Consider the following 21,075-nt stretch of genomic DNA (forward strand, 5'->3'; position numbering starts at 1 on the left):
TTATCCTTCTGGTGAACTGGCAAGCACCAGCGGCCTAGTACATCCTGGTCGTACATCCAGCACTGCAGTAACACTTGGTGATATGGCGATGCCCATAAGTGCAGTTAAAACTGCTGAGGTGGCTAGCATAAGTGGAGTCCCACAGTAACCAAGAAGACAAACACAGGCCGATTGAGCCCTTAGTGCCCTTCCTGCTGCATTTGCCAATCCAAATTGGGAGCCCACCACTTCTGCAGCATCCGTACTTCCCCCATTCACTGGCCAACCCAGAATTCAGGTGGAAACAGTTGGTTTTACGTCACTTTTTTTTTTTTCTCTGTTTTTCAGAGAAGATATCTATAGATCTGTTGCGGACCAAAGCAATTTGTATGCTGGCCAATTCATTGCTGCTAATCCCCAGTTGACCCTTGCCAGAGATTGTAGACCTATCACGATCTCCGAATTTAAGACCTTTCTGGGCCTATCCCTCCTCATGGGCATAGTTAAAAAAAGTGAGTTGCGGGGGCGTGGCCTGGCTGAGCTTGATGGCGGTCGCTTAAGCTCATAGCTCCGGCATCCCAGGACGAAACCCGCTGCTTACCGCAGGTATTCTCGCCACTGTGTCTCACCTAACGATGGGTACTGCCTCCCGCTCGTCCTCGGCATCCAGATCCCGCTCCCCGAGGGAGAATGCAGCCGGACAACCGCCTCACAACATCCCGGAGATGTTCAGGTCGCACCGAGGGAACATGGCGCCCTCCCGCCACAGCGCATCTCAGGCCTCAGACTCTCGTCCTCACACGCAGGGGACGATTGTCTTATCTGACACTTTCCCGGCTGGGAACGAGGCAGCTCAAAGACCGAATGACCATTCCGCACAGGAGATCCCCCCCACACAACCGATCAACATGAACGACTTGCGTTCCATCGCATCCGATATCAAAGAAACGCTATCGGCAGCCATTGCAGAACTCAGGGTGGACATCAGAGGTCTATCGGACCGTAAGCACACTGTGGAGAAGATCACAGACCAACATGAATTAACGCTCCGCAAGACAACAAGGAAATTAGACTCTCACACTTTGCAAATGAGGGATATTCAGCGACATTTAGAGGATTTGGACAACAGGGGGAGGCGTCATAACCTAAGGGTTAGAGGCCTCCCTGAATCAGTTGAAACTGACCAAATTACCTCAGCCGTCACCTCCATCTTTAATGATGTACTGGAAAGACAGCCTCATTCTACCATTGAAATAGAACGCATCCATTGCGCTCTGAGGCCCAAAGGAAGAGATACTGATCCCCAAGAGACATCGTTTGTTGTCTGGTCAACTACAGTCTCAAGGAGGACATTTTAAAAGCTGCCAGATCAAGACAAACCATATCATTTGGTACTGCGCCTATTCAAATCTTTCAGGACCTCTCTGGAATAACCTTACAACATCGCAGAGATCTACGCCCCCTGTTGGACGTCCTGAAAACACACGGCATACTGTACAAGTGGAAGTTCCCTTTCTGCCTTGCAGCGTCCAATTCAGGCCGTACAGCACATCTTAAGGTGCCGGAAGACTTGCCAAACTTCTGCGCTATCCTGAATATCCCCATGGTTGAGGTTCCTAATTGGTATGCCTCCTTCCGTCCACTGATACCCAAAGCGCCCAGACAGCGCACAGATCCGATGGAAACTCAGGATTCCTCTTTCCGTAGACGGAGATCCCCCTCTGGGCCCAGAGGTCTGCGCCCACCTGACATTGCCCGCAGGGATCACAGCCCATCTTCTTCTCCACGCGCCCATCGAGCAAGAAGAGACTACTGAGTGAGCTACCATCTTCCTCACTTCTCTACTATGGCTGAAACTCTCCGCTTGACCCTATGTCTGCCACCTTTCCACCATGATGGACTGTCTCCTTTATACACAAGTTAAGTAAGTTGGTGGTGACCGTACATTAATGGTGATTACGTTTCTGTTACTACCCTTTATCTATCCTTGTGCTCCGGTACGTTGGCTGTTTGCCACCATTCTTAGTTTAGCATACCACCTGCCGCAGATTTGGTAACGATTCAGACAATACTTGCCTTGTTAGACGCAACTTGGACAACCGACAGGCGGCCTGATATTGTTCCCCGAACTGGCCTTCGAGTCGCAACTCTTCCAGAACATGGAGATACGCTACGGCTTACATCTTGCTTGGGGGCCGCGCGTCCCACTCCCTATGCTCTGCGGCATCCCCTCACTCGCCTAAACGACTCCCTGCTAGCTCTACAACCTCGAAAACTCAGGTTCAGATCCCTCCAGATAAAAACTTTCATCATCAGGCTGGCAACCAGTTGGACTTATCTTATCTTAGAGCTTTTCGGTCTTGCATACCCTCAGGATGCTGATCGTTCTCAGTTGCCGACAAATTTGCTCCCTGATGTCCCGCACTGGATAACTACACTCCAATAACTTACTCATTTGTCACTTCGAGGTCCAGCATATGAGCCTTGAGACAACTGGCTGCACTGTCTTACTCACCGAGCTGCTGACTGTTACGCATACTGGAGTCGTTCGTCTGTTTTCAGCTCATTCGATCAAGATTCCCTCAGTGACACTGCCGGAGCGAGGGCAGGACTTGAAATACCATAGGTCCCATTATACACCCGTCTCATAAGACTGGATTTTTGCAGGTTCCCTAATGGATAAGTATTACTGTCCTGATTTGTTGTTATGTTGTTTAGGTTTATAACTTACTTCTTTCCAATTTACTACTCCCTGCGATCGAATCCTGCAGGTGATTCTCTGTTCTTGTGTTACATAATGCTTCTGCTACGCACACCGAACAATTTGGTTTTCCCTATATGTTAGCTACACATCTGTGACTCTGTAACCCGAGTTTGCCTCTTAGATTGTTGCCCCGGTGCTTAATATGCAATTGATAGTCTTTACGCAGTTTTTTTTTTTCACACATTGGGACCCTCTGTAGACTCTTACCCCATCGTTAGTTCATTTTCATACTCACCATTCATGATGCAGGCCTGCTTCTACCAAACACGTCTCAACGTCCTGGGGTGCCATGCTGACACTCACTCGACGAATTCCCTGTGACCCGTTGTTGGGCTAAGTTATAGCCAACCCCACCGTAGGGTGACATTCGGGACCCCCTTCGTATAATGTCGTGGGCTCCCTAATTCATCCTACTCTACTCTATTTCTTGTACCACCGAACAAGTGGTCTGACCCTTCCCCCCCCCCCCGTATCCCCCCTCCCCTTCCCACAGTGACAAGAATTCACCCTTTTCTCTTCAGCGACTCTCTAAATACAGGTCAGTTCGCACTCACTCTACCCGTTCCCTCCCGCTCCCCCCCTTCCCCTCCCTTCTGACTTACCCACACCACACTGACTATGACGGACGCACACTCTTCACGAGACGACCGCACACCTCTATCTGATTTTGCCGCTGGTACTAAATTTTACTCGGTCAATATTAGAGGTTTAAACACTCCCGAGAAGAGATCAAAACTGCTTTACACCTTACACAGAGCGCACGCACAGATAGCGCTTATCCAAGAAACCCACTTTAGCACTGACTCCATCCCCAAACTACAAGACTCGCGCTACCCTACGGTGTATCACGCCACGACGGCCGAATCGAAGTCCAAAGGAGTCTCTATACTAATTTCAAAGCATTGTCCTCTCACTGTCACGGCAGTCCAATCGGACCCACTGGGTCGATATCTCTTCCTCAAAGGATACCTTCACAATAGACCTATTACTGTAGCTAACATATATGCTCCAAATACAAGACATGTACCATTCTTCAGAGATGCTGTCAGGGAGTGATTAGACCAGACTGTGTGGACTGCACAGAGGGAACCCAAACGCATGTGAATGAAATAACAACGTGTTTATTATAAATAAAAAGGAAAATGAAAACAAACAGTGCACTACCAACCACAACAAGTAATATATATATATATATATACACACACACACATACAATAAATGGGAACTACCAGTGACGTCAACGAAAGCCAGGCCGAGGTCAAACACCGGGGAATCAGTAGAAGTGTAAGGACGGATGGATGGGCTGCAGAGCAGGGATCAAGGTAGCAGGAGACAAGAGGGACAGGTCCAGGATGGGCTAAGAATCAGGAAGGGACAGGTCAGGTAAATACAAAGTCCAGGTTCAGGTCCAAAGGTTCAGGTCCAAAGGTTCAGGTTACATGGAGAGAGTGTGATACTGAGACAAGCATGTTAGGGCTTGCTGGGTATTTATGACTACTGATTACCCTCACGTAACAGCTGATCGCTGCAGGTGCTGTCTGCTTCACACTGCCGGAGTACACCCGTTGGTGAGCGCTGGTACTACAGTCCAGGGATCCAATAGTGCCACCAGGAGGTATGTCCTCTTATTACAGGCCCTGGGTGTTAGAAGACACCCGCTGGTGGACACTGGTACTGCAATCCAAGAGATCAACAGCGCCACCAACGGGTGGACCATTTCATGACAGATGCCCTTTCCCAACTCACCTCCTTCCAACACGGGATGCTCATCCTTGGCGGGGACTTCAATATTCCATTTTCCCCGGACATCGACACATCCAACGGTACCTCTTGTATTACATACAAGGCATTGCGGGCCATCAAAATGGAACTCCAATCCCTTACACTATACAACACTTGGCGTATATTACATCCAACCACTAAAGACTTTACATTTTACTCCCCCCCTCATAACAAATATTCATGAATAGACCGCCTCTTTCTTACACAAGCCGACGTAGGCTGCTTGACACAAGCCACCATTGAACCCGCATTTCTATCAGATCATAACCCGATCACTGTAACCCTTAATCTGACGACTACACCCCAACTTCCATCTGTCTGGAGACTAGATGACTCACTACTTCTAGACATCGAACACAAACAAGCCATCCTAGAGTGTTTACAACATTACTTTTCAGACAACTCTGGTTCAGAATCCTCTAAAGAAACCATCTGGGCTGCGCATAAATGTGTAGTGAGGGGACTGTTCATTTCTCTAGCCGCTAAACGAAAAAAAATCAGAGAGGCACGTATCGCTGAACTGCACCGTCGAATACATGCGCTAGAGCGGACACATAAACACACCCTTGCTACTTCCAGTCTCACCGAACTTACTAAGGTCAGAGAAGAGCTCTTAGAGGAACTACAATTATCAGTTAAACGCAAATTTGCTCTCACACACAAGTTGTTCTATGATTTTGGAAACAAAGCTGGCAAATTCTTAGCGAAAGCTCTAAAGAAAAACATAATGTTACATACCATACATAAGATTGTGACCCCCACTGGGAATTCTATTGTTGCACCTGATGCCATAGCAAAACACTTTGTTCAGTATTTCCAAACATTATACAACTTGCCTCAAGCTTCCCATACGACTGACCCCTCGCCCAGGGCTGATATTATACATGACTTTCTATCACAATATGCCCCGTCACCCTTAAATACCCTAGACATGTCCTCGTTGGATGCCCCTATCTCGTTAATGGAGATCAAAGGGACACTCAAACAATTGAAGTCCGGAAAAAGCCCAGGCCCAGACGGATTAACGGCTGCATACTATAAGTCCTTCCCTGATCTATTGTCCCCACACTTAGTCGAGACCTTTAATGCCCTTCCACAATCTAATAGAAATAATTCAGACTTTCTAGAAGCACATATTACCCTAATACCCAAACCAGGTAAAGACCCCTCCTTAGTCACCAACTACCGCCCTATCTCTTTACTCAATGTTGATTTGAAAATATATGCCAAAATTCTAGCAAATCGCCTATCACCCCTACTCCCTGATCTGATATCCACTGACCAAGTAGGCTTTGTCCCTGGCAGGGAAGCCAGGGATAATACCATTAAAGTGATAAACATTCACCATTGGCTCACCACATCTCGCACGGAAGGCTTTTTCCTCTCCCTAGATGCTGAGAAGGCGTTCGACAGGGTGGCTTGGGATTATATGATCTCAACCTTGCAATACATTGGAGTTCCTCCTCGAATGTTACAAATGATACAGCTTTTATATTCATCTCCCACAGCGAAGGTCAAAGTTAATGGCCACCTGTCGAACGCCTTCTCTATCACCAATGGTACACGCCAAGGATGCCCTCTCTCCCCGCTCATCTTTGTGCTTACCTTGGAGCCGCTCCTTAACATGCTCAAAGAAAATCAAAACATAGTAGGGATATTGATTAACAACAAGACATACAAACTCGCTGCTTACACAGATGACATCTTGCTCTTTCTCTCCAACCCTATCATCTCCATTCCCAACCTCTTACAAAATTTGGACACTTTCCGCACAATATCCAATTTAAAGATCAACTTCGATAAATTAAAAGCATTACCGGTCACCCTGTCAGAACGCCTTGTAGCCCAATGTAAGGGTAACTATCCTTTTCAATGGGAACGTCATACATTAACATACTTGGGTATCAAACTCCCGAACACTCTCTCCCACTTATATGAATGCAATTTCGGCCCAATGCTCCTAAATATACAAGAGGATCTCCTGAAATGGCACAGGACGTCTTTTTCGTGGTTTGGGAGGATTGCTATCTTAAAAATGAATGTGCTCCCAAGATTGTTATATCTCCTGCAAGCTATACCTATTGATCTCCCCAAAACGTTTTTCAACACCTACAAAAAGATGTGCAGAAACTTTATATGGTCTCACAGATCCCCACGCCTAAGTTGGGCGAAGCTCATTCTTCCCAAAACAAAAGGAGGCCTAGGAGTGCCGGACGTCCACACTTATTACCACGCCAACCTTCTACAGAGGATAATAGACTGGCATTTACACCATGACTCCAAAGCTTGGGTTCAGTTAGAACAAGCAATGAGTCCTCTCCCGCTGATAAATTTACCGTGGATTCCTAAATCTTGTATCCCTGAGACGTGCATGTCACACCCCTCAATTGGACCCTCAATTCGTGCAATTCATCGAACATCAAACACGCTTGGCTCACATCTTCCTAATGGTCCGATGACTCCTTTGTCTGCCAACCCGGACTTTCCACCGGGCATTGCGCCCAGTGACCCCTCCGGATCGCAAACCCAGCCCACATATAGGGCACACCAATTTTTCTGACGTAAAACACTGCTCTCCTACCCGGAGATGACAGCCGAATTCCCAGAGCTACATTTACCGCTTTTTAAGTATTTACAAATTCGACACTTTTTTCATTCGACTAGGCCACTTTCGTGTTGGTGTAGAGACTTCACCCCCTTTGAAAATCTGTGCAATAGTGCGGAACCCCAAACACATATCATTTCTCGGATTGTTACACTACTCACTGCAGACAGTTCGCTGCACACCCCCATACGACAATTATGGGAGACTAAGCTTCGCACTACCTGGACAAATGAAGACTGGATGTCAATTTATAACCACACACATAAGGGATCCCTCAATGTTTCCACACAGGAAAACAGATACAAACTCTGCTCTAGATGGTACCGCGCCCCAGACAAGGTACATAAAATATTCCCAGATGTGTCACCTATGTGTTGGCGTTGTGATTCAGTAGTGGGCTCCTTCCTCCATATATGGTGGGACTGTCCAGTGATTCAAACATTTTGGAAAAAAGTTCACGACAAAATCACACAAATAACGACTTATCAACTAGAATACTCCCCAGCCCAGTACCTCTTACATCACACTCCCATGCCTACCCGCAGTTATAAACGCTCACTGGTTCTACATATAATAAATGCAGCTACACAATGTATTCCCAGACGGTGAAAGTCGAAATCACCTCCCACTCTGGAAGACTGGTACCGACAGATTAACAGAACCGAAGAAATGGAAAGACTCATCTTTCAATCCCACGACAAACACGCCAAGTTTTCCCAAATGTGGACGTGCTGGATTCATTTTCGATCCGCTTCTACTCCTTCTCTCATTCACTCTGACCTGAGACGCCCCACACAACCGTAATTCCGTCACCCCTATTGCTATAGGCACCCCCTTTATCTCCCATACCCGCTCTCCCCTTCTCTTCCCTTATAACCCCTACAATAGATGGCTTTTATGACTTTAAACTTCTGTTTACTTTGACCTCTATTTACCCACTCCTTAGTGTTGCAAAATAGGCGGTTCATAAATACACCAATCGGTGATTAGAGATCCTGTTCTGAAACCTACAGATCTCAATCGATGTACCTTTCGCATCCACAGTGAGTTCCCATTAGGGGTGGATGGACGAAAGATGCACACAATAATCCCGTATATACACCGCTTCTACCCCGGGATCTTCTTTGGATCGCCCCACTTATGCCATTGGCCCCATACTCGCCGCTCCGACTTGATTTGATTTGCTTTAAATGGTAAAGATAAAATTGATTGCCTATGATAACGATATTACTCGAATCCGATTGTTATTTCCAAATATATGTCAATATCTGCTGGGTTATACACCCAATTGTGATTGTACTAAGCGTACTGTATTGGCCTTGATTGTATTGTATTGCTCTTTACACTTTAATAAAATGTTTGAAACTAAAAAAAGTGAGTTGCTATCGTCATATTAGTCCACTGACCCAATTCACCATATGCTGTTTTCTCTGCCTCCATGACCAGGACACAATAAGATCAGATATTGCAGTTCATGCATTTCAATGACAATGAACTTTGTCGTCCTTGGAGTGACCCTGGATACGATTGGCTCCACAAAATGCGGCTCCTCATAAGCCACATAAGCCAACCAACATTTTTCATCCTTATTTACCCCCAATCAAGTTGTCTGTGCTGATGAGTCCCTGATTACGTTTTCTGGCCAATTGTCGATCAAACAGTATCTTCTCAGCAAGTGTGCCAGATATGGGATCAAGATGTATAAGCTCTGTGACAGGGCAACAGGATATACATATAGTTTTATGGTTTATGAGGGAAGAGATAGTCCAAGCCCGAGAACTGCTGGTAAGATTGTGTGGGACTTGGTGTCACCCTTATTCAGAAAGGAGTACCGCTTGTACATGACCAATTATTACACAAGCGTGCCACTTTTTAGTCCCCTTTTTGATTGTGGAATTGGTGCATGTGGCACTGTGTGATCTAATTGCTGGGGCTTCCCCCAACGGCTTATAGAGTCCCGACTTAGATGGGGGGGAGAGAGCCTGCTTGAAATGTAATAATTTGTTAGAAGTGAAGTGGAGGGATAATCAGAATGTTTTCATTCTGTCCCTTTACGCAGATACGACAGTCCAAATTCCTATGGCGATTGGTGTTGCGGAGAAACCCCTCTGTGTCCATGAATACAACCTTAACATAGGAGGGGTGGACCTCAACAACCAGTTGTTGGCGCCCAACCTAAATGCCCATAAGGCCAGACGCTGGTACAAAAAAGTGTCTGTATATTTATTCCAATTTGCTGAATGCTTATGTGCTATACAAAGCTTCAGGACAAACTGGATCCTTCCTTAAATTTCAGGAAGAGATAATTACTGCCCTTCTGTTTCCAGACAGTGCTGTGGCCCACCTTCCCAACGTAAATGCAGTGAGCCAGCTGCATGAGAGGCATTTTGCGTATGTCCTCCCTGGTACCCCTACCCAAAGAAATCCCCAAAGAAGATGTCGTGTCTGCAAAAAACAAGGATTTAGGAGTGACACCCGCTTTTATTGTCCCTCCTGTCCTGGCCAACCTGGTCTCTACATCTGTGACGGTTTCAAACGCTACCACACACTAGTGGAGTATTAACGTAGGGTATAGCATTGCACAGCCCTTGGGGGCAGCAGATGTGCTGATCCCATAATGGATACGTGATCCAGCACAGAGTGGCCACCTTGCAGCAGTATATCTGTGTGGGTTGGTCGGGAAGCAGTAAACAGTACATAGTCTACAGTCTTTGTATCCACAAAATACAACATTATTATTGTACTAGCCAGGGGTAGGGCAATGCTAGGTGGTGTGGAGTAGAGCCAAGTGATGGATCAGGGCTAAGGTTTTGCATGATAATAAAGGTAGGGGAAGGACAATGTGGCCTTCCTGGGACCCTGTGGGACTTGTACAACCATGGCTAGCATGAAATAAAGTGGTAGCAGTGCAGACAAGTCCCTGTATGAACCCCTCAGAGCTGAGGACCTGACTCCCCTCCACCAACTAGTGAAGTTCCAGCATGAACCCCTGAGATCTAGGAATGTGACCCCAACAAAAGTGAAGGACTACAAGTCCCAGCATGAACCCCTCAGATGTGAATGTGGCCCCCCAATCTCCAACTAGTGATGGACTACAAGTACCATCATGAACCCCTGTGATCTAAGGATGCCCCCCCCCCCCCAAAAATGATTGACTGAAAGTCACAGCATGAACCCCTCAGAGCTGAGCATGTGATTCCCCCAACTAGTGAACGACTACAAGTCCCAGCATAAACCCCTGAGATCTAAGGGGTCACATCTTTAGATCTCAGGGGTTCATGCTGAGAGTTGTAGTCTTTTACTATTGGGGGGGGTCACATCCTTAGATCTCAGGGGTTCATGTTGGGACTTAGTAGTAATCCTACAATAGTTGGGAGTTGTCATCTAAGCGCTGGGGGGGGGGGGGGTAGGGGGGGTTCATGCTGGAACCTGCAGTCCTTCACTTTTGGGAGGGACACATTCCCCCAAAAGGGAAGCACTACAGGTCTCAGCACGACCCCCTGCAATCTATGGATGTGACCAGAAATCCTTCACTTTTGGGAGGAGGATTTATTTTAAAAAGGGCCATATATTAATTAGGCATTGAGTGAGGATGGAATATTTGGAATTGAAGGATATGTGAGAAATCCTCAGAGAGGCAATGCTATAAGTTTGTTTGCCAGCATAGACTGTGCAATAAAATCCAGTACAGGTAAGGCAGTGTTTTAGTAGTATAAATGGTTTGGTGTTATCATGGTGTGTGACACTCCAAAAGGCTGTGGTAACGCTGGCTCAAAACTTTTAGGAGACATTTCATTATTTTTATTTGTTTACCCCATATGACCCATTTCCACTTGCACATTTCTGAAATAGTTAATATACAATATGTAGAGTAAAATAAGGATAAAGTAAGTGAAATTATAGCTGATAGCAATGCTTGAGCCCTGACCTGGCTCCCAGTATTGTCAAGACTGTACCACTGAGTAGTATTATTCCCTAATGAGGAACATCCACATAAAATATGGTGTGCTTAAAGTGGATATAAACCTGATTCATGAAATTTGAGCTGCAGTGATATCTGCAGTGTTTTCTTATCTCTCTAGAAAGCCCTATGTCCCATAGTACTTTTACTGCATTAAATGCTGCAATTTTGTTTCAATGTTTTTATTGATTATTATTGATAAAACAAATATTGCATGTTACATACACATAGTAAAACATAAATCTGAATATCATTGTAATTATGAAATACAGAATTTGAAAATAAAGCAACAATATGAATTGATATTTGGCATAAGATAGACATGCATAGATCAATAAAAAAAAAAAAAAAAAATTAAACAAAAAAAAAAAAAAAAAACACACTTGTAAATATCTATCATATAGATGAAATTACTCCAAGCTGGATAAAATTGATTTAAACAACACATGCGTATATATGGAGTCATATTAGTCGCATACCTACATCTCATAAGAAACCAAAAAAAAGGTGTAACAAACTAGAGTAACAATGAATCTGTAAATTCCATATTATCTCACGCACCCCTAATGGGATCAAACTGTGCGCGAAAATAATTTGAGTCTTAACATCAGTCTATATATAAGGTAGTGGTCTGTATGGCTTTAATCTGAGCTACAACCAACATGGTTGTCTACCTTATAAGGGATTAGTATCCAGAATTGAGTACAAGCTGCTATATAAAAGCAGTGAAATTTAATTTATTCTATTATATTATGTTGGGGTCCCCAGGTCAAGCTAAACAGGGACAGATATTAGGGTGTTATATGTAGTCGAGCACTTAAAATGTGACCAAAATGACCACGTTTTATAAAATTTAGTATGAGTATCTTTCGCTTGAGAGATCAAGCCCTCCATTTCAGCTATTTTCTCTATTCTGCGGAGCCATTCAGAAATAGTGGGGGGAGAGGTAGAACGCCAATGAACGGGGACGCAAAGCTTTGCTGCATTTATAAGATGTAATGTGAGGGATCTTTTATAAGTGGATTGCGGAATAGATGTATGATGCAGGAGGTATTGAGCTGGCGTGTAGTCTGGGGAATAGGTTGTGATTTTAGTGATGAGCTTATGGACTTCCTTCCAATATGGTTGGATTAAAGGACAATCCCACCATATGTGGAGAAGAGAACCGTGCGCTAGATTTAAATGCTGCAATTTTGATGCCAAATAATACAGCCATGATTTCGGCAACGCAAGGCCACCTTTGTCCTTGGGACGTTGCAGGTGTTCTAAATTTATCCTGGGGGGTCAGTCTTTCCACATCAGCTCGTGAAATATCGTGTTCACTATCCTAAAGGTCTTTAGTGGGATCACTACTGGAGAATTGTGTACCATGTATAGCAGTTAGGGCATAAGAATCATTTTAATTAGATTCACCTTGGGGAGGAATTAAGTTGACTATATTCCCTGATTCACCTGTATCCCCAGATATTTAAAAGAGATGGCTATAGGGATATCTCCTATTTGGTCTCCGTGTTGTAACTGTACGCCATCTGTTGGCATTAGGGCTGACTTAGTCCAGTTTATTTTTAGGCCTGAGAACTCCCCAAAAATGGACCACCGTGTCCATCATCTCACTCAGGGATTGCTCTGTATCCCTCAACAGAATCATTGTATCGTCGGCATAGAGCATCACTTTCTCCTGCCTATCTCCATAGCAGAAACCGGTGATATCCTTGTGATCTCTGATCCGGATCACCAGTGATTCTATCGCCAGGACAAGCAGCATAGGGGACAAAGGGCACCCCTGCCGCGTGCCCCAGCCTAATGCAAAGGATAGCGACTTTCTACTTGCCTCTCTAATAACTGCCTAAGGGCAATGATACAGCAGATGCACCCAGGAGATGTACACTTCTCCAAAGCCAAATCACTTCAGTACCTTCCACAGATATGGCCACTCCACACTGTCAAAGGCTTTCATAGCATCTAGCGACAGTAGAGCTCTTTGCCCACATTATCAGCTTGGGATTGCATGTTAAGAAACAGTCTTCTAAGGTTTATTGGTGTGGTTTATTTGTTGGGCATGAATCCCGCCTGGGTGTATGACTGAAGTAATTACTTTGTTTAGCCTGAGAGCTAGTACTTTTGCCAGTATTTTTATATCTGATTGCAGTAGCAAAATCAGCCTGTACGAGGCTGGGTCCACTGGGTTTTTACCTGGTTTTAAGATCAACACGATATGTGCTTTAGACATAGATGATGGGAGGACATTTTGGTCCCTTGCAGCATTAAACACCTCTAGTAATTTGGGTAATAAAATCTCTGAGTAGTGCTCGTAGATCTCCATGGGGATGCTGCCCCCCCCTGGAGCTTTACAATTAGGAAATGCTGCCACCGCTGCCTGTAACTCCTCCAAAATTAATGGAGAATCTAAATCCTTACTTTGAGAAGATGAGAGTCTCGGGAATGCAATCCCATCCAGGTAGCTAGATAGTTCCCCAAAACTATACTCTAAGGCCGCGTACACACGCGGGGACTGTTCGCCCAACTTTGTCCGCTGAACAGTGTTTCGGCGGACAGTCCGCTCGTGTGTGGGCTTTTAGCGGACAGTTTCAGCGAACAGTCCGCTGAACAAGGTTTTTCGGAATTTTCCGAAAAATTTCCGAAAAATTTCCGAAAAACTGTCCGCTGAAACTTTGTTTCAGCGAACAGTCCCCTCGTGTGTAGGCTTGTTCGTCAGTTCCGCGCATGCTCAGAAAGGATTTACACGCCGAAAGTTATAATGCAGTGTATAGGACGTCGTATTTTTCGTCCCGTCATCGCGCACGGTTTCAGCAAACTGTTCGTTCGTCGTGTGTGGCCATGTCCGTCCATGCTAATTTTGAGCGGACTGTTTGCTGAAACTGTTTGACGGACAAAGTTGGGCGAACAGTCCCCGCGTGTGTACGCGGCCTAAGGCTGGTCGGCATAATGTTTTGTAAAAGTCTGCCAGTGTCTTTAGTATTAAGTCTGGGGAATGTACAAGCCGCCCCCCAGTAGTATTTATGGTACTAATAACTGGGGATTTCTGTTCTGAGTTGGTGATTCTAGCTAAGAGATGGCCTGTGGTCTCCCCCTCTTCAAAAGAAGCTGTCTTGAAAAACAAAATTTTTTTTCAGCTGACGAGGCCAGCAGGTGCTCGTAGGCGGACTGAGCCAACTGCCAAGCCCCCTTAGTGGAGACAGTGGGATCTTGTACATATTTTACTTACAGGGAATAGTTCCTGTGCTTCTCTAAGCTCTTGTAAACACGGTCGGACATTCCAACAAACAAATCCATCGGATTTTGTCCGAAACTGTTGCATACATACAGTCGGACAAAGTTGTCAGAAAATCCGATCGTACTTAACGTGATGACGTTATTTCGTTAGGACGGGACTACGTTCAAGCTAGTAGCCAATAGCTTTGGTCTAGGAATTTGATCTGAGCATGCGTGGCACTTTGTCCGATCGGAATTCTCTACACATGATCAGACAAAGTCAGATCGGATCATGTTGTCGGAAAATTTTATAGCCCAGCTGGAAAACTTGGTCCCTTGGATACTCCGACGGAAACAGTCCGATGGAGCCCAAACACTGTCAGTTTATCCGACAACACGGACCTATCGGACATTGTCCATCGGAATGTCTGACTGTGTGTACAAGGGCTTAGAGCTTCAGAGTGTTTTTTTAACCTTGGTAATCTCGTTGCTAAGTAATCTTCTAAGGTAATTTTTAAATGCCTCCCATTCAATAAGGAAGTATTCTGGGTCAGGTTGGTTAGTAAAAAAACTTCCAGATGCTCCCCTCCAGATCCTCAGGGAAAGCAAATAGCTGAAGCCAAAAGGTATTACATTTCCAGGGTGCTTTTGGGAGTGTAGATTGAGTTACAATAAGATTTATCACTATGTGAGAGTGGTCAGATATGCATCGGGGTTTGGATGAAATGTCTGAAACCGAGGGGAGCATAGCAGAGTTTCTCACCGATAAGTCTATCCTGGATAGAGACCCATGGGTTTTCGAAAAGTAGGAGAATTGTTTAACTGCAGGGTTTCAGTGTCTCCATATATCTAGCCATTCCACCTCCTGTTGTAATCTAGCCAGAGTAGTTGCCCTATGGGGAACATGCATCCCCAGGACAGGATATTTATCCAGATCAGGGTCCAACCAACTGTTGAAGTCCCCCACAAGCAGCATTCCAGGAGAAGTCAAAGCACCCGGGCATCAAATAGGGGAGGAATGTAAATACAAGCCAAAATACATTTCAGAATTCCAATACGGCAATGTAGAAACACAAGCCTTCCCTCAGAATCTAGTTTAGATGCATATTCCTGGTAGTCCAGGGACCTGTGCACCACAACACTCACACCCTGGGAAAAGGAGGTGTACGCCCAACCTATCCATGAGTATTTCAGGCAACTTTTAGTTTCAGTTGTCAGATGTGTTTCCTGAAAGCATAAGACAGCAGGATAAAACTTTTTCAGACATGTAAATATCATTGTGCATTTAAGGGGGGAGTTCATGCCCCTGACATTCCAGGGGATCAATGAGGTATCCGCCATTTTGAGGGCAAAATCAATATCTGGGTGTGGCCTTTAAATGCGGCAGAGTTGATGGGGTGGTGGTGGACTGCTGTAGCATCAGGGTGACAGGTGGTCAGATAAGAATAGTTCCTTGGACTGTAGGATAGCTTACACTGTAAACAACAGGGCACAACATTGCCAACACACATTAGGGCAGTTGTGGTTAAATAGTCCCACATCCGGCATGAAACTCTGGCCCCAGTCTGCCTGTGTGAACAGATCTGTATCCTCCCCTCTTTTTGCTGCCCCCCCCCGCGTCTGTAGCCACAGGGCCTTGTAGTTTTTGGGTGTAGTATAGCATGTCTCTGCTCATGCTGTAGCTGTCCCATGGCCGCCACGGCAGCAGCGCCATCTTGGGAGTCCAGTCTCCAATGGGCCTTGTCGGGTCTTCCCCCTTGTGCAGAGGGCTGGCAGGGGGTCCAGGAGGTGCTTGGTCTCAGTAGCCAGCTGGGGGGCCGAAGAAAGCAGGATCAGGGATGCCAGGGAAGGATCAATGAACGGATCAGGCAGGAGCTGTGAGATGTGCGTCCTCTCACATGCTGGTCTTGGCCACGCCCATGGTTTAGCATTCTTAATAACTATGTGATGGAAATGATAAAAATGTTATATTGGATGTAGCCATCCCATTTATTTCATTTATGAATAGGATATATGGTAGTCACATAATGAGGCTACTTTTTTTTCAGTTTTTGTGTAAGAGTGGAAATTTAGGAAGGCGGACACAGCTTATTGTATACCTCTGGATTGTTTATAACAATTTAATTTTAGGTTCCTGTTTTTCTGAACTTTACACTGATCACACAATGCCATGCATGACGCTGGACACGTAAAAATGTGCTACTTAACAAACCACTATCTTTTGTCATCTGGAAATCATTATTACACCACCAAAATTTGCATAGTTGTAAGAGACATGAAAATAAAATGAAAATGTAATGACTGATCTCTCTCCTAATCAAACCTCCATTTTTCTAGCCATATTCAATATCCAGCTTAGTGGTTTATTTTGAAGAGGAAGTAACCTTCCCAATATATTTCACTTCCATATTTCTTCTCAGAATGAATTGCAAAACAACTCTTCAAATGTCTCACAACAAGAAAGCATCATGACTAATTTGTGCACATCCTATTGTAGTACAAAAAACAATAGTAGTAACATTAGAAATATTCTATCTTATACCGCTATTTATAAATGGTATGAAAACTTAAAAGCATTCAAATATCTAAATAAATGTGAAATGTCTGCAATGATTTGTATTTTTTCTAAGCCATTCTTGCTATACAGCAGGCACCCTTTCCAAGGCAGTACTGTCAGGTCATTGAACTCTCTATTGACTACACATACACAGTTAAAGTGTATCTTCCATTAAAAATAGGAGGGCAGTTTTGCCTACAGCCCCCTACCTCCAAATATACATAGTTTTTGAATCCATTCAAAAATAAAGAAAAAACTTGCCTCATCTAGATTCTGACACTTCTTCTGTGCATGAGTGACCTGTCTGTGCCTCATCACTGTCTCCTGGGAAAAACTGGGTGCTTGAAATCTAGGGACGAGGTACAACAAACTCCAGCCTATTGTCAGAGTTGATTTTAGTGCAATTTTGAGCACCCATCTCTCCCAGGAGGCAAATCAGAGACCAGGCCAGGGTAAACTGTTTATATTTACATAACACGGAAGTGCCCTTTTCGGCTCCCCTCACTTCACACTTGGTCAGTTTGAGGCGAGGAGAGCTGATCAGTGGCATCTCCACGCATCAGAGTGTGTAGAGGTATCAATGTAGCCTCAGCAGTGCCTATCAGTGCCACCAATCAGTGCCCATTAGTGCCACCAATCAGTGCCCAGCAGTGACACCAATCAATGGCCTTCAGTGATGCCAGTCAGTGCTGCCTATTAGTGTCCATTAGTGCCTGCTCATCAGTGCTGCCCACCAGTGCCCAGTAGTGCTGCCCATTAGTACCACTTATCTGTGCCACCTATCATTGCCCATGAGTGCTTTGTATCAGTGCAAATCAGTGCCAGCTATCAGTGCCCAGCAATGCCAGCTATCAGTGCCCATCAGTGCCACTTATCAGTGCAACATATTAGTGGCTTCTCATCAGTGGCACCTAATCAGTGCCCAGCAATGCCAGCTATCAGTGCCCATCAGTGCCACTTATCAGTGCAACATATTAGTGGCTTCTCATCAGTGGCACCTAATCAGTGCCCTTCGGTGCTGTCTCATCAATGCCCATTAGTGCCGCCTCATCAGTGGCCATCAGTGCAGCCTATCAGTGGCCATCAGTGCATCATCAGTGCATCATCAGTGAAGGAGAAAAGTTACTTATTTAAAATATTTACTGACAGAAACTAAGGAAAAAACATTTTTTTCAAACTTTTCGGTCTTTTTTCATTTTTTTTGCAAAAAAAAAAAACAGCAATGATTAAGTGGCATCAAAAGAAAGCTCTATTTGTGGAAAGAAAATCATAACATTCTCATTTGGGTACGCTGTTGCATGACCGCTCAATTGTCATTCAAATTGTGACAACGCTGAAAGCTGAACATTTGTCTGGGCAGAAAGGGGGTAAAAGGGCCCAGTACTGAAGCGGTTAAAGGTTCCTTTTTTTAAAATAAAATAATAAACATGTTATACTTACATGACCTGTTTTGCACAGAGCAGCCCTGGCCCTCTTCTTCTAGGGTCCTCTGTCATTGCCTCTGGCTCCTCCTCTTTGGCAAGTGCCCCCATAGGAAGCCACTTCAAGCGTGCTTGCTTTTTAGCCACCCTGTCTTTCTGTATCTATTGACACAGATTCCTCACAGCATTTGATATATATATATATATATATATATATATATATATATATATATATATATATATATATATATAGGAGACTCTATATATATTTTTTATGCACTGCAGCTCACTGAATCACCTGCCTGCCTGAAAGTATATGTGAAATGTACACCAGGAATGGCCTGCAGTCAGATATAGGCTTGGCTAGACTGGAATGCAGTGGATATATGTGGAGATATATATATATATATATATATATGAGACTATATATAATTTATGCACTGCACCTCACTGAATCACCTGCCTGCCTGAAAGTATATGTGAAATGTACACCAGGAATGGCCTGCAGTCAGATATAGGCTTGGCTAGACTGGAATGCAGTGGATATATGTGGAGAGATATATATATATATATATATATATATATATATATATATATATATATATATATATATATGAGACTATATATATTTTATGCACTGCACCTCACTGAATCACCTGCCTTCCAGAAGTATATTAGAAACAGTACACCAGGAATGACCTGCAGTGACAGTGAGATATAGCTAAACTGTATGCAGTGGATATGTATATACAAGATTATATATATATATATATATATATATATATATATATATATATATATATATATATATATATATATATATATATAAGGTAATACTAGCAATTCATCAATATATATCTGAGAATAATCGTATTACAACAGCGCTTTATGAAGAGTCCTTAACAGAAGCAACAATGTACGAGAGATCACTAGAAAGTTCTTATTGTGCAGATAGGGTGTTTACAGTGATCTACTCAGCATTGCAAGGTGATCAAAGTGCTGTCAACCTTCCTTCCACCACAAACCGGGAGTGCTTCACCACATGCGATGCGTACCCCCTAAGGGGTTAAACTCACCAGAAACTGCTGGTATAATAGGCCTTTAAGGAGTAATCCCTTCTTTTGGTATAGAAAACTTCCTATATGTCACCTCAGCGTTGCAGTCCCAAGCAGTCCTCCCAGTTTATCATAAAAGTAAAACAAAGTGTGCACATAGCATAATACTGTTTTATTTTTGAAAGGTTCACAAACAAACACTAAAATCCCATTTAAATAACTGCGTACATTGTATAGAAATTCGTCAGCATTTTTAAAGTATGTACTTCACCGAATTTTCAGATCTCCCAGTCATCCACCAGTGTTCCGCTGTATACACTGGGCATAACTTCCTGGTCTGTGGTCAGCGGTGGAGCGCACACCTCACTTCCGGTAGCGTCGTGTAGGCCACTCCCTTAATAATTATATATATATTAAATACACTGCGGCTAACTGAATCACCTGCCTGCCTGAAGTGAATGAATGAATAAATGAATAACTTGTATAGCGCTACATATGCAAACTAAATTGCCTCAGGGCATTTTTGCTGTCTGAGTTTTCAGAAGAGATGGGTCTTGAGCTTCTTCCTGAAGGCCAGATAGTTTTCCTCCGAGCGGATGTCCACGGGAAGAGCATTTCATAGCCGTGGTCCTTGTACTGCAAACCTCTGTTCGCCTTTTAATTTGTAATGGGTCTTGGGGATGTGGAGGAAGTTCTGGTTAGTTGACTGGAGAGCGTGACCTGGGGTGTAGTGCTTTATTTTGTCGCAGAAATATTGCAGGTCTTTTCCTTGTGCACATTTGTGAGTGAAACAGAGGATCTTGAATGTAACTCAATCTTTCATGGCTAGCCAATGGAGGGTCCTCAGGGATGGGGTGATTGATTCCCATGGTTTTTTTTCCAGTTACCAGTCTGGCTGTTGTGTTCTGGATGGTTTGTAGACATGAAACTTGGTATTTTGGAAGCCCTAGGTAGAGGAAATTTGCGTAGTCAAGTTGGGAATTGATGATTGTTCCAACTACTGCTGCTGTATCTCCTTCTGGGATGAAGGGGATGGGTCTCTGCAGTAGGTGAAGAAGGTAGTAGGATCTACTGACTACGGATCCTATTTTTGCATCCATTGTCAAGTTTGAGTCAAAGATTACTCCAAGGCTTTTGGCTTTAGTGCTGGGGGTGATGGGTTGTCCGAGGATGGTGAGTGGTGTGGACATCGTGCCAGAGTTTTTGTTTAGGTTTCCATGAAGGAAGAGGAGTTCTGTTTTGGATCCGTTGAGTTTAAGGGAGCTCTCCCTCATCAAATTGTCAAACAATGAGAGACAGTTTTCCAGTGCCTGGTATTGGTCTTTTTTGTTGGTGATGCGTAGGTAGAGTTGGATGTCATCCGCATAGGAGTGATAAAGTAGATCCTGGTTGCTGATGATTTTGGGGAGTGGGCAGAGATAGATGTTAAAGAGCACGGGTGACAGGGGTGATCCTTGAGAGACCCCGCATGTAATTTTTCGTGCTTCCGAAGTGAATGTTCCTAGTTTCACTTTCTGAGATCGGTTTTCTAGAAAGGATGCAAACTGGGGTAAGTCTGAGTCTGCAACTCCAGCTACTTCTGTGAAACGAGTGAGCAGGGTTTTGTGGTCTACTGTGTCGAACGCTGCACAGAGATCCAGCAGCACCAGGAGACATGATTCTCCTTCACCTCCTGTTTCGAGGGTGTCATCCCAGATTTTGAGGAGTGCAGTTTCTGTCCAGTGGCCAGGGCGGAAAC

The sequence above is a fragment of the Lithobates pipiens genome, unplaced genomic scaffold (genome assembly GCF_037356315.1).
Source record: "Lithobates pipiens isolate NorthernLeopardFrog02 unplaced genomic scaffold, aLitPip1_a1.2 Scaffold_16, whole genome shotgun sequence".
Lineage (NCBI taxonomy): Eukaryota > Metazoa > Chordata > Amphibia > Anura > Ranidae > Lithobates > Lithobates pipiens.